Source organism: Bos grunniens, chromosome 23, assembly GCF_055505025.1.
Source record: "Bos grunniens cultivar Pamir isolate PY7600 chromosome 23, Bosgru_T2T1.0, whole genome shotgun sequence".
NCBI classification, from domain to species: domain Eukaryota; kingdom Metazoa; phylum Chordata; class Mammalia; order Artiodactyla; family Bovidae; genus Bos; species Bos grunniens.
Window position 1 is genome coordinate 2,798,511 of NC_141187.1, and position 11,978 is coordinate 2,810,488.

General features: G+C 37.8%; 1 pseudogene; it reads right to left on the bottom strand.

Annotated features, from left to right (window-relative positions):
- Positions 1-397: 397 nt before the first annotated feature.
- LOC147346505 (EF-hand calcium-binding domain-containing protein 14-like) lies at positions 398-8,009 on the bottom strand (annotated as a pseudogene).
- Between the last annotated feature and the right edge of the window lie 3,969 nt (positions 8,010-11,978).

Consider the following 11,978-nt stretch of genomic DNA (forward strand, 5'->3'; position numbering starts at 1 on the left):
AGACATGACTGAAGTGACTTAAAAAAGGATGCCAAAGTGAGTCTCACATGCATTGTATAGTCTTCTGGATTAACTCAAACTATCCCAACCACAGTTCTCAAATTCAGTTGAAAGCTCTTTATCGTTCCTGAGTGATGCTGTAATAGATGTCCAAAACAAAATGTCACTTTGTTTTGGTGGATAATTAAATTATGTGATACTTTTTCCAATTCAGAGTGTAAAATACCGCATTTTACCTGGCACACTATTGCAGGTGAAAAAATTTTAATATCTTATTTATTAATTTGATTTTTTTAATATACCACTCATTTAATCAAAAAGAAACTGAGTAGATATTAGGTAATCTAAGGCACACATTCATTTCTAAAATAAGCCTGATAAAGCTAGACATCTAAAACTACTCTTCCTCTAAGAATGAGTATCTTCCATCTCCATCAGAATCAAACTCTCTCAAATGTTCTGGTTCTGGCATAACAGAATCTAAGGAGTTCCTGATTTCCTGGTAAGTCAGCTTCCCATCCATATCACAGTCCGTGCTATGGAGCAAGTCCTGAAGATCTTCAGTACTAGAAATTACTGATAGGGAGACAAATTTTACCTGGGCAGATTTCTCAATATGATCTCCAAGAGACTGTGGGAATTTTGGCAATGCTGAAGGCTTTGACCTGAAACCCTGTACTTGTTCTTCATTTGGTAGTTTCTGGAGGCCTGCTGCTTTCAGGTTTGTCTGTGAGAGCACTGATCAGCTACAGTTTGTCTCTGAGCTTGAATACCTGAGAATCTGAACTAACTTCTTTGTTGTTGCTATTCAATCACCCAGTGGTGTCTTTTTGTAACTCCCTGGACTGCAGCAACACATCAGGCCTCCCTGTCCCTCACAATCTCCCAGAGTTTGCCCAAGTTCATGTCCACTGCATTGGTGATGCTATCCGACCATCCCATCCTCTGATGCCCTCTTCTTCCTTTAAGCCCTGGGATTTTACAAACTGTATTCTGCTGGTCACTTGATGCAAAGACTCTTTTTGGAAAGACAGCTGGAGGACAGGTTCACTTGCTTTTCTACCTTGCTTATAGCAACCAGAATTCTTTCTATCAAGTCGACTCTCTGGGTAAGATTATTAACTGCCTCATTCATTCCCTTGAGCTTAAGTTACTTCCATCTCTGGTACTCCCCTGGGGCACTGTTTACCTCCTCTAAAAAACTATGGAGGTACAGGATATCCTGCTTCAAACTCGCACTGTGTGTTTTATTGTCAAGTTCAGATATAGCTGGAAGTGATGGAATGATCTGGTTGTTTCCATTGGTCTCCTTTAAGGCATGCTGATTCATGCCACTCTGCAGTAACTTCATGGTTTTCTTGTATTCATTCACAGTCTTCTGTATTGCCTCCACAGCAAGACAGATGTTGTTTAAAGTGTTGCTAATAGAAGTTACACTCTTCTGAAGTCCCTCTACAGTGCCAGGCAGGCTAATTAAGTCTGCAGCTAACTTGACATTGGCTTTGATGTGGTTTATTGCGGAAGTCAACAGAGAAATCTGCTTATTCATTTCTGTGATGTTTATCCAGATTTTGTTCAACCCCAGCTCTTCAGATTCAATCTTCTTAACTTGTTTTTGTAGTTGCTAAGTAGCTCTTCCTTAACTTTTGGAACTTCTTGGAACAGCTTTTCTAATTAGATTTCATTGTTCTAAATTTTTCCTTGCTGTTGTTGTCATTTAGTTGCTCAGTCATGTCTGACTCTTTGTGACCCCATGGACTGCGGCATGCTATGCTTCCCTGTCCTCCATCATTTCCTGGAACTTCCTCAGACTCATGTCCATCGAGTCAGTGATGCCATCCAAACATCTCTTCCTCTGTCGTCCCCTTCTCCTTATGTCTTCAATCTTTCCCAGCATCAGGGTCTTTTCTAATGAGTTGGTTATTTGCAGCAGGTGGCCAAAGTATTGGAGCTTCAGCTTCAGCAGCAGTCCTTTCAGTGAATATCCAGGACTGATCTCCTTTAGAATGGACTGGTTGTATCTCTTTGGAGTCCAAGGAACTACAAGAGTCTTGTCCACAATCACAGTTCAAAAGCATCAATTCTTTGGCACTCAGCTTTCTTTATGGTCCAACTCTCACATCCATACAAGACTACTGCAAAAATCATAACTTTGACTATACAAACTTTTGTTGACAAAGTAATGTCTCTGTTTTTTAATGTGCTGTTTAGGTTGGTCATAGCTTTTCTTCCAAGGACCAAATGTCTTTTCATTTCATGTGTTCAGTCAACATCTACAATGATTTTGGAGCCTAAGAAAATAAAGTCTGTCACTGTTTCCTTTGTTTCCCCAACTATTTGCTATGAAGTGATACTGGAGTGGGAAGTCAAGTGGGCCTTAGGAAGCATCCCTGTGAACAAAGCTAGTGGAGGTGATGGAATTTCAGCTGAGCTATTTCAAATCCTGTAAGATGATGCTGTGAAAGTGCTGTACCCAATATGCCAGCAAATTTGGAAAACTCAGCAGTGGCCACAGGACTGGAAAAGGTCGGTTTTCATTCCAATCCCAAAGAAAGGCAATGGTAAAAAGTGTTCAAACTATTGCACAATTCCATTCATTTCACATGCTAGCAAAGTAATGCTCAAAATTCTTCAAGCTAGGCTACAACAGTACTTGAACCTAGAACTTCCAGATGTTCAAGTTGGATATAGAACAAGCCAAGGAATAAGAGATCAAATTGCCAACATCCACTGGATCATAGAAAAAGCAAGGTAATTCCAGAAAAAACATCTACTTCTGCTTCACTGACTACATTAACGCCTTTGACTGTGCAGATCACAACAAACTGTGGAAAACTCTTAAAAGGATGGGAATACCAGACCACCTTACCAGCTTGTTGAGAATTCTGTATGCAGCTCAATTTGCATAGACACCAAGCCAACACAGGCCAGGACACAGGTGACAAGGATGACAAAAGCACAGAGGGGATACCAGATCTTGCAGTATCATAAATAGTCTCCCTTGACAAGGCAAGAGCGATTCTAGCTGCACCAAATTTCTCTTCTTCCTCTTAGCTAGACTCAGAATCAGGAGGCTCAGTGCAAAGCAGGCAATGGCCTGAGCCTTTCTTGGGTTTCTTTTTTCACTTGTACCCAGCCAAGCCTTTCAATGCATTGAGCTTTGCACTTTTTCATCTTCTTGTGTGGGGTAAGTGAAACACCCACTCCTGAGCTGCCAGGTTCTACCAGACATCCAGTTCCCTTGCCTCCTTAAAGCTGTCTTCCAGGGTGAGAAATCCTGGGTCAGAGCCCTTTTGGTCAGTCCCACTGGGACTGCCCAGATCTAGTGGGAGCTGGAAGTTGGAGTCCAGAGGGAACTGAAATTCACATGGGTGGGGATAATCACATAAAGATAGCCAGGGAGCTGGTGATCCAAATTGATAAAGCCCTAGGCATGGACTATCAGTTACTTAGGATATTGGGGAGGGGGGCAACCTTTGTCTCAAAGACGAAAAGTCAAGTCAAGAATGAGAGTTTCTGAACCTTGGTCAGTAGATAGTATTTCTAAAAGTACTCTAGGAACTGGGGAAGTACACACAGATAGATGTTTTGGACTTCAGGCAGGATTTCCAATGGAGAGAAAAAAAGAAACTTGTTCTTGAATGGGAGGAGGGGGATGCCAAGTGAGACTTTGGGAATGTGCTGGTCCTTCCCTAGCAGTCAGCAGGAGGGGGCTCCTAACCACTACAATCCCGGCAGAGAAAGCACCCAAGTCTGAGATGATCACATCCTCCCACCTCGATCCTGAGTGTGAAAGGAGCCAAGGAAGACCCAGAGCTTGGCCTGGAGGATTGGGCCTGAGAGGAGTGAGTTCCAAGCCTGGGGAGATCCCAGTCCTGTGGTCTGGGCCTGGGGGTGTGGTGAGGAGGGGTGATGGCAGCTCAGCCCACCTGAAGCACCCCTTCCCAGAGTTCGAGTAGCTCCAGCTCAGGTGACTCTGAGCAATTCACATGCAAGTCCTCAACTCTGGCCTCCACTTGGGTTATGGCCTCATATGCTTCCAACCTTTTGGTGGCAGGAGCAGCAGTGGCCTTGGGCTTTAGACCTGTGCCAGCTGCTCCAGCCCCAGCTTCCTTCCTCTTTGGCAGTGGCTGCAGGTCTGTTTTTTTTCTTTCTTTCTTTCTTTCTTTCTTTCTTTCTTAATTTTTATTTATTTGTTTATTTGAGGCTGTGCTAGGCCTTCATTGATACACACAGGCTTTCTCTAGTTGCAGTTTGTGGGCACTACTCTCTAGTTACAGTGCAGAGGTTTCTCATTGCAGTGGGCTCCCTTGTTTCCCTGAGACTCTAAGTGCATTGGCTTCAGTAGTTGCAGCAAATGGGCTTATTTGCTCCATGGCGTGTGGAGTGCTCCCTGACCAGGGATTGAACCTGTGTCCCCCGACATTGGCAGACAGATTCTTAACCACTGGACCCTGAGGGAAGTCTGTGTTTCTGTGTAGAATTTCCAGAAAAATGTACACCTACAAGCACTGAGGGGAGTCCTGTAATGCCATCCTGCAGTGTAAATATTTTTATGACTTTAACTATGATGATGGTCCTGTGATATTTCACTTGGCCCAGTATTAGCCAGAAACACATAGGTTGAAAGGACTGGTGGAGATCAATGAAGTAGCTTCTGGGCAGGAAGATGAAAAATCAAACAGGGCAAACACCAAGAGCTAAGCCAACAATTTTAGGGGGATGGTTATCAGCCTGACATTGCTGATAATGTGCATTAGCTCACCATCCAAGAGGAGGAACTGTTTGGAGAAATGGATAATTCTCTAGTTCTTTCTGAATGTTTGATTTATTATTTAATTCTAATGTGATTAATTCACACAATGCTAGATATCCAAATACCCTTAAATATTAAAAAGAAGAGTCCAAACTACTTGTCTTTCTTCTTCAATCTTTGACAAAAGGGGTACACAAATTTGAGGTTAAATACCAAATAAATCTTTCATTCTTCATCTACCTCCAGTAATGCTCATCAAATATTCATGTTTTCATCTAGTATATATCAGCCTTGCACTAGCTTTTCATAAAATTAATAAGGCAACTTTAGGGGTTCTTTTCATGACACTGGAGAAGAGAATGACAAACCACTTCAGTATTCTTGTCTTGAGAACCCCATGGACAGTATGAAAAGGCAAAAAGAAAGCCTGGCGTGCTGTGGTCCATGGGGTCACAAAAAGTCAGACATGACTGAACTGACTGAGGGGTTCTTTTCATGAGAACTTAAAGTTATTTGCATCAGAGCTTGTAACCTGGTAAATGTGCTGCACTTCCTAGTTCTTGACTGAAAGACTTGTTGTGAGTCTCAAAATTATTTTTGAAGTAAGTAGGGTGGTAACAGATCATTAACAGACAAAGAGATACAAAAAAAAATAGACATACTGATATACAAATAGATAAAGCATAGAATCATAAAGGGTATAACATCCTGTAAAGGTCAAAATTTTAAAAATCTGCAATTTATATCCATTATTGCTGATACTTATAGATAAATCTTCTTAAATTTGAGAATTATGTTTTCTAAAACCATACAAAATTCTCTGTAAGTCAGATTTTTAAAAATACTTTCCCTTACATAACATTAACCAAGAGTAGACCTTGATCTGTTATTTGTGTCTTAATAGGCACATCACCAACGGATTCATCCCTAAAGGCAGTGGCATTCAAGTGTGTTCAATGTGAATGCATTTGAATCATTCTTTAGCTCACAAAATAAATGTAACTATAGGAAAGTAGGTATCTTCTTGAAATATTTCACTCTAAATATAAAATATTTGCATGTTTTTTCATGTTACATAGTAATAATTTAATACATTCTATTAATCAGAAAATTTTGTGTTTTCAACAATTTTAATGTTCTTTTGTCATTGTGATAAAGTAATAGTTTATAGGAAAACAGCTTCCAGCAGCCTAAGAATCTTTTCCATAAAGAGTGCTCAATAAATATGGTAGTGTTAATAGTTTTATAATTGAGTAGAGAAACACAATTTTTATCAACCATTATCGAAGCTATGTATTCCTCAAAAGGCTGTAGTTCTTTTAAAGAAAAGTATTTTTTCAATTCTGTTTGTAATTCTTTTAAAAGCACATCATTTCTTAATTTTGTTTATGTTACCTTTTGATGCAAAAAAGAAAGACAAATCACCCTGAGTAAAATTCCGTTGAGAATTAACATTGAGTATTTTAGTATGTTATCCCCTTTTTGCCTGCATATCTGAAAATAAGTCATATTAGAAAATGCTTACACTTTTTCAATTTTAGCACTTAAAATACACACAAAAAAATCAGGTTTTGGAAACTGCTTCCCTTCATGATGATATATTAGTCATTAAAGCTGGCAAAAGAAGCATAAGAAACCAATCGTGGTCACTGAAAAGAGATATTTATAATGTTGTGATTTTCATTAAAATATATCTTTGCTGGTTTTTAAAATTAGTCAAGTACATTAAGGGTTTAAAAAGATGAAATGAGCCAAAACATTTTAAGGAAAAGCTATTTTAGAAAGTTTAAAATTTTTTCAAAAAACTTTTACTCATTAGTACAATATCAGATTTAATTTCAAGAAGAATTTATATTTCAAAAGAGATTTACTGGAGTAATAGCAACAGCACAGTGGAGTAGGAAGCCTCAGGCCCACATTCCCCTGTAGAAACACTGACTTCACAACAGTATATGCCCATAGTGCCTTCACGAGAACCCAGAAGCCAGCTAAGTGGCTGCAGCACCCCAGGTGAGTGTAAAGCCAGAGAGAACTGAACAGAATCCAGTAAGGGGGTTCCTTGCATTTGCCCACCTGGTCCTGCACAGTATAGACTGATGTAGAGAAAGCTCCTACATTCCAGGCTCCTATCCCTACTCAAGAGGGAAGGAGAAGGTCAGCTGTGATCCTATTGCTCTGGCTTTCAGAGGGCTGCCCAAGGAAAAGATTTCGTCCAGCCTGACTCTGAGCACCAAGCATGGACTTGATTGGCTGTTAGGTGCCAGACTGAGGGTTTCTGTGACACCATCAGAGAGACTGTGTTATTGCAGAAAGACCCAAGGCAGAGCAAAAGTTTACAGGACCCAGAGGAGGGGGTCAACTTTCACTGGGAAAGTACTTGCACAAGCCCAGAAAAGATATAGCTTTAGAAGGCTTTAGACACTCCCCAAATCTCCAGCTGGGCTCATTAGTGAACATTTTCCTAGTATAAAAGTAGTAAAGGCTGAGAGGTGTGACTGTTTTATTTGTTTGGAAAAAAAAAAAAACATTTAAATATTTTTATTTCTTTTAGAGCAGATTTAGGTTCACAGCAAAATTGAAGGGAAAGTAGAGAGATTTCCCAGATTGCTCCTCTCCTGAAAATGCACAGCCTCCCCCATCATTCACATCCCCTACCAGAGGGGCACATTTATTAAAACTGATGAACCTATATTGAGAAATCATAATCACTCAAAGTCCATTATTTACATTATAATTCTCTCTGGCTGTTGTGTGGGCTTCCCTGGTGGCTCAGCTGGTAAAGAATCCTCCTGCAATGCAAGAGACCTGGGTTCAATCCCTGGGTTGGAAAGATCCCCTGGAGAAGAGAAGGGCTACCCACTCCAGTATTCTGGCCTGGAGAATTCCATGGACTGTATAGTCCCTGGAGTCGCAAAGAGTTGGACATGACTGAATGACTTTCACTCACTTTTCACTTACTCTGGCTGTTGTACATTCCGTAGGTTTGGACAAATATATGACAAGTATGAATAACTACAGTATCCTACAGATATTTTCATTACCCTAAAAATTATCTGTAATCTATCCATCCTTTCCTCCAACCTATGAAAACCACTATTTTTTTTTTTTTTTTTTGTCTCTGTAACTTGCTTTTTCCAGAATGACATGTAGGAATCTTATAGTACATAGCTGTTTCAGATTAGCTTCTTTAACTTACGAATATGCATTTAAAGTTCCTCCATGTCTCTTCATAGTTTGACAGCTCATTTCTCATTAGTGCTGAATAATATTCTACTGTCTGGATATACCACAGTTTGTTTATCATTCAAGGGCATCTTGGTTGCTTCCAAGTTTTGGCAATTATGAATAAGACTTCCCTGGCTCAAATGGTAAAAGAATCTGCCTATAATGTGGGAGACCTGGGTTCGATCCCTGGGTAGGAAAGATCCCCTGGAAAAGGAGATGGCAATCCACTCCAGTACTCTTTCCTGGAAAACCCCATGGACTGAGAAGCCTGGTAGACTACAGTCCATGAGGTCACAAAGAGTTGGACACAAAGAGTCTGGATATACCACAGTTTGTTTATCATTCAAGGACATCTTGGTTGCTTCCAAGTTTTGGCAATTATGAATAAATATACTATAAATATCTTGGTGTGAGTTTTTGTGTGGACATAAGTTTTCACATCTTTTGGATAAATACCAAGAAGTGTGATTGCTTGATAATATGGTAAGAGTATGTTCATTTTTCTTAGAAACTACCAAATTGCCTCCAAAGTGACTGTACCATTTTGCACTCCTACCAATGAAGAATGAGAGTTCCTGATGCTCCACACCAATGTCAGCATTTGGTGTTGTCAGTGCTCTGGATTTGGGCCATTCCAATAGGTGCAGAATGATAGCTCATTATTTTGATTTGCATTTCCCTGATGACACATGACAGGCAGCATCCTTTCATATGCTTATTTTCCATTTGTATATCTTCTTTGGTGAGGTGTCTGCTAAATGCCTTGGCCCATTCTTTAATTGGTCTGTTTGTGTTCTTACTGGCTTTTAAGAGTTCTTTGAATATTTTGGATTACAGTCTTTTGTCAGAATGTCTTTGCAAATACTTTCTCCTGGTATATGGCCTATTTTCTCATTCTCTCAACATTGTCTTTCACACAGCAGTTTCAATTTTGATGATATCCAACTTATCAGTTATTCATTTTATGGATAATGCCATAGACATTGTGTTGCCATACCCAAGGTCATTTATATTTTCTCATCTGTTATATTTAGAATTTTTATTTTATATTTGCATATTACAAGGGTTACTGTACATTTAGGACTATGATCCATTTTAAGTTATTTTTTGTGAAGGTTGTAAGGTCTAGATTCATTTTTTAAAATGTGGATGTCCAACTTTTCTAGCATCATTTGTTGAAAAGACTATCTTTTCTCGATGACCTTTACTTCTTATTGAAGATCAGTTCACTATATTTATATGAAATCTATTTCTGGGCTCTCTATTGTGTTCCATTGCTTTACTTATCTATTACTTTACCCATACTACACTGTCTTGATTACTATAGCTTTATAATAAGTCTCAAAGTCAAATAGCATCAGTCTCCCAACTTTATTTTTCTCCAATATTGTGTTAGTTATTCTGGATCTTATACCTCACCATATATATTTTAGAATCAATTTGTAAATATTCATAAAATAGCTTGCTGAGATTTTGATTGGAAGGAAGAACTAACATTTTGACAATACTGAGTTTTCCTATTCATTAATTTAGGTCTTTTTTGATTTATTTTTATCAGTGTTTTATAGCTTTTCTCATCTAGATCTTATATATATATATATATATATATATATATATATATATATTTGTTAGACTTGTAGTTAAGTATTTTATTTTGAGATTTGTAAATGTCAATGATACTGTGCTTTTAATTTCAAATTCTACTTGTTCATTGCTGATATACAGGAAAGAAATTGACTTTAGTATATCAACTTTGTGTACTGCAACTTTGTTAAAATTGCATCTTTTTTTTTTCTTTTCAAATGCCCAAATATCAACAAAAGATCACAGGCACACAAAGAAACTGGGGAAATGGCCCAATCAAATTAACAAAATAAATGTCCACAAACTGACCATAAGGAAACAGAAATCTATGAATACTTTACAATGAATTCAATTAAGTATCTTAAATGTGTTTAATATGTTAAATAGAATATAGACAACTAAATAAAATCAGGATAGCAGTGTGTAAAAAATGGAAATATCAGGAGAGATATTTTACATAAAAGTCATAAAAAAGAACCAAATAGAAATTCCAGAGCTAAGGAATACAATAATTTAATTGGCATGTTCACTAGAGAAAGTCAGCAAGATTTTATCAAGCAGAAGATAGAATGAGAGAACTTAAAAATAGATCACTTGAAATTAATGAATCAGAGATGCTAAAAGAAAATAAATGAAGTCAAGAGAGCATAAGCACTATGAGATATTGTCAGGGAAACCAATATATGCATTATACAAGTCTCAAGAGAAGAGAATTAGCAAGGAGCTGAAAGTCCATTGAATATATAATGATCAAAACCTTTACAAATTTGAGGAAGGAAGAACATGCAAATTCAAAAAGCTCTATGAATTTTCACTAATATAAATCTAAACAGACTCACACCAACACACTATAATCAAGCTAACAAATCACAGACAAATAGATAATACTGAAAACAGAAAGAGAAAATGATTAATTACATACAAAGGGCATCTAAAAGGTTATCAAAGTAGAAACTACAGAACAGAAGGGTATGCATTGATATATTCAAAATGCTGAGAGAAAAAAACACAAAAACAAAAATTCCAACCAAGAATACTGTACCCAGCAAATTACTATTCAAATAAGAAGGATATTTGCATTTCCCTGGTGATTTGTGATGTTGAGCCCTTTTTCTATAACTGTTATCTATGTGTATGTCTTGTTTGGAGGAACGTCTGTTCAGGTCCCTGGTTCATTATTAAATCAGATTATGTATTTATTTTTGTTATTGAGTTGTAAGCATTGCTTATATATTTGGATGGTAACATCTTATCAGATGAGGTGCTGTGTTTAGTCGCTCAGTCATGCCCCATCTTTGTGACCCTATGGACTGTAACCCACCAGGCTCCTTTGTCCATGGAATTCTCAAGAAAAGAATACTAGAGTGGGTTGCCATACCCTCCTCCAGTGATCTTCCCCACACAGGGATTGAACCTACGTGTCTTATGCCTCCTGCATTGGCAAGCAGGTTCTTTACCACTAGGGTTATCTGGGAAGCCCTTTTTCTGTAGAGAAGATTTTTAATTTGGTACAATCCCACTTGTTTATTTTGATCTTGTTGCATGTGTTTATGGGGTCATATAAAACATATATCATTGCCAAGACCAATGCCAAGAACCCTTTACTCAATGTTTTATTCTTTTAGTTTTACAGTTTCACATCTTATATTTAAGTTGCTAAACCATTTTGAGTTGATTTTTATAAGTGGTGTGAGATCAGGATCCAATTTGGGCTTCTCTGGTAGCACAGCTGGTAAAGAATCACCTGCAGTGCAGGAGACCCTGGTTCTATTCCAGGGTTCGGAAGATCCCCTGGAGAAAAGAATGGTATTCTGGCCTGGAGAGTTCCATGAACTGTATAGTCAGATGGGGTCCCAAAGAGTTGGACATGACTGAGTGACTTTCACACAAGGATCCAATTGTTTTGCATGTAGTTTTGCCAACACCATTTATTGAAAAGGCTATTCTTTTCTCATTGTATAGTCTTGGCAACCTTGTTAATGGCTATTATCAGAAAGACAAAAGATAACAAGTGTTAGTGAGGATTTATAGAAAAGGAAATCCTTGTACCTTGTTGATAGGAAAGTAAATTGGTATAATAACAATTACAAAAGCAGAATGGAAGTTCTTTAAAAAAATTAAAAATAGAACCTTCTGATCCAGCAATCTATTTTGGTTTTATATATATATGTATATATATATTTTTATGAAATTATTATCTGAAGAGACATTTACACTCCCACATTCAATCCAGCATTATTCACAATAAGGTGAATGGTATGGAAACAACCTAAATATGTATCAATGAACAATATTGATAAATATATGTTAATGGAGAAACACCTTTAATATATGTTGATGGAGGTTTATATTTACATCTTATATATATATAACTATATATATATATGTAAATGATATACACTCAGATAAATCC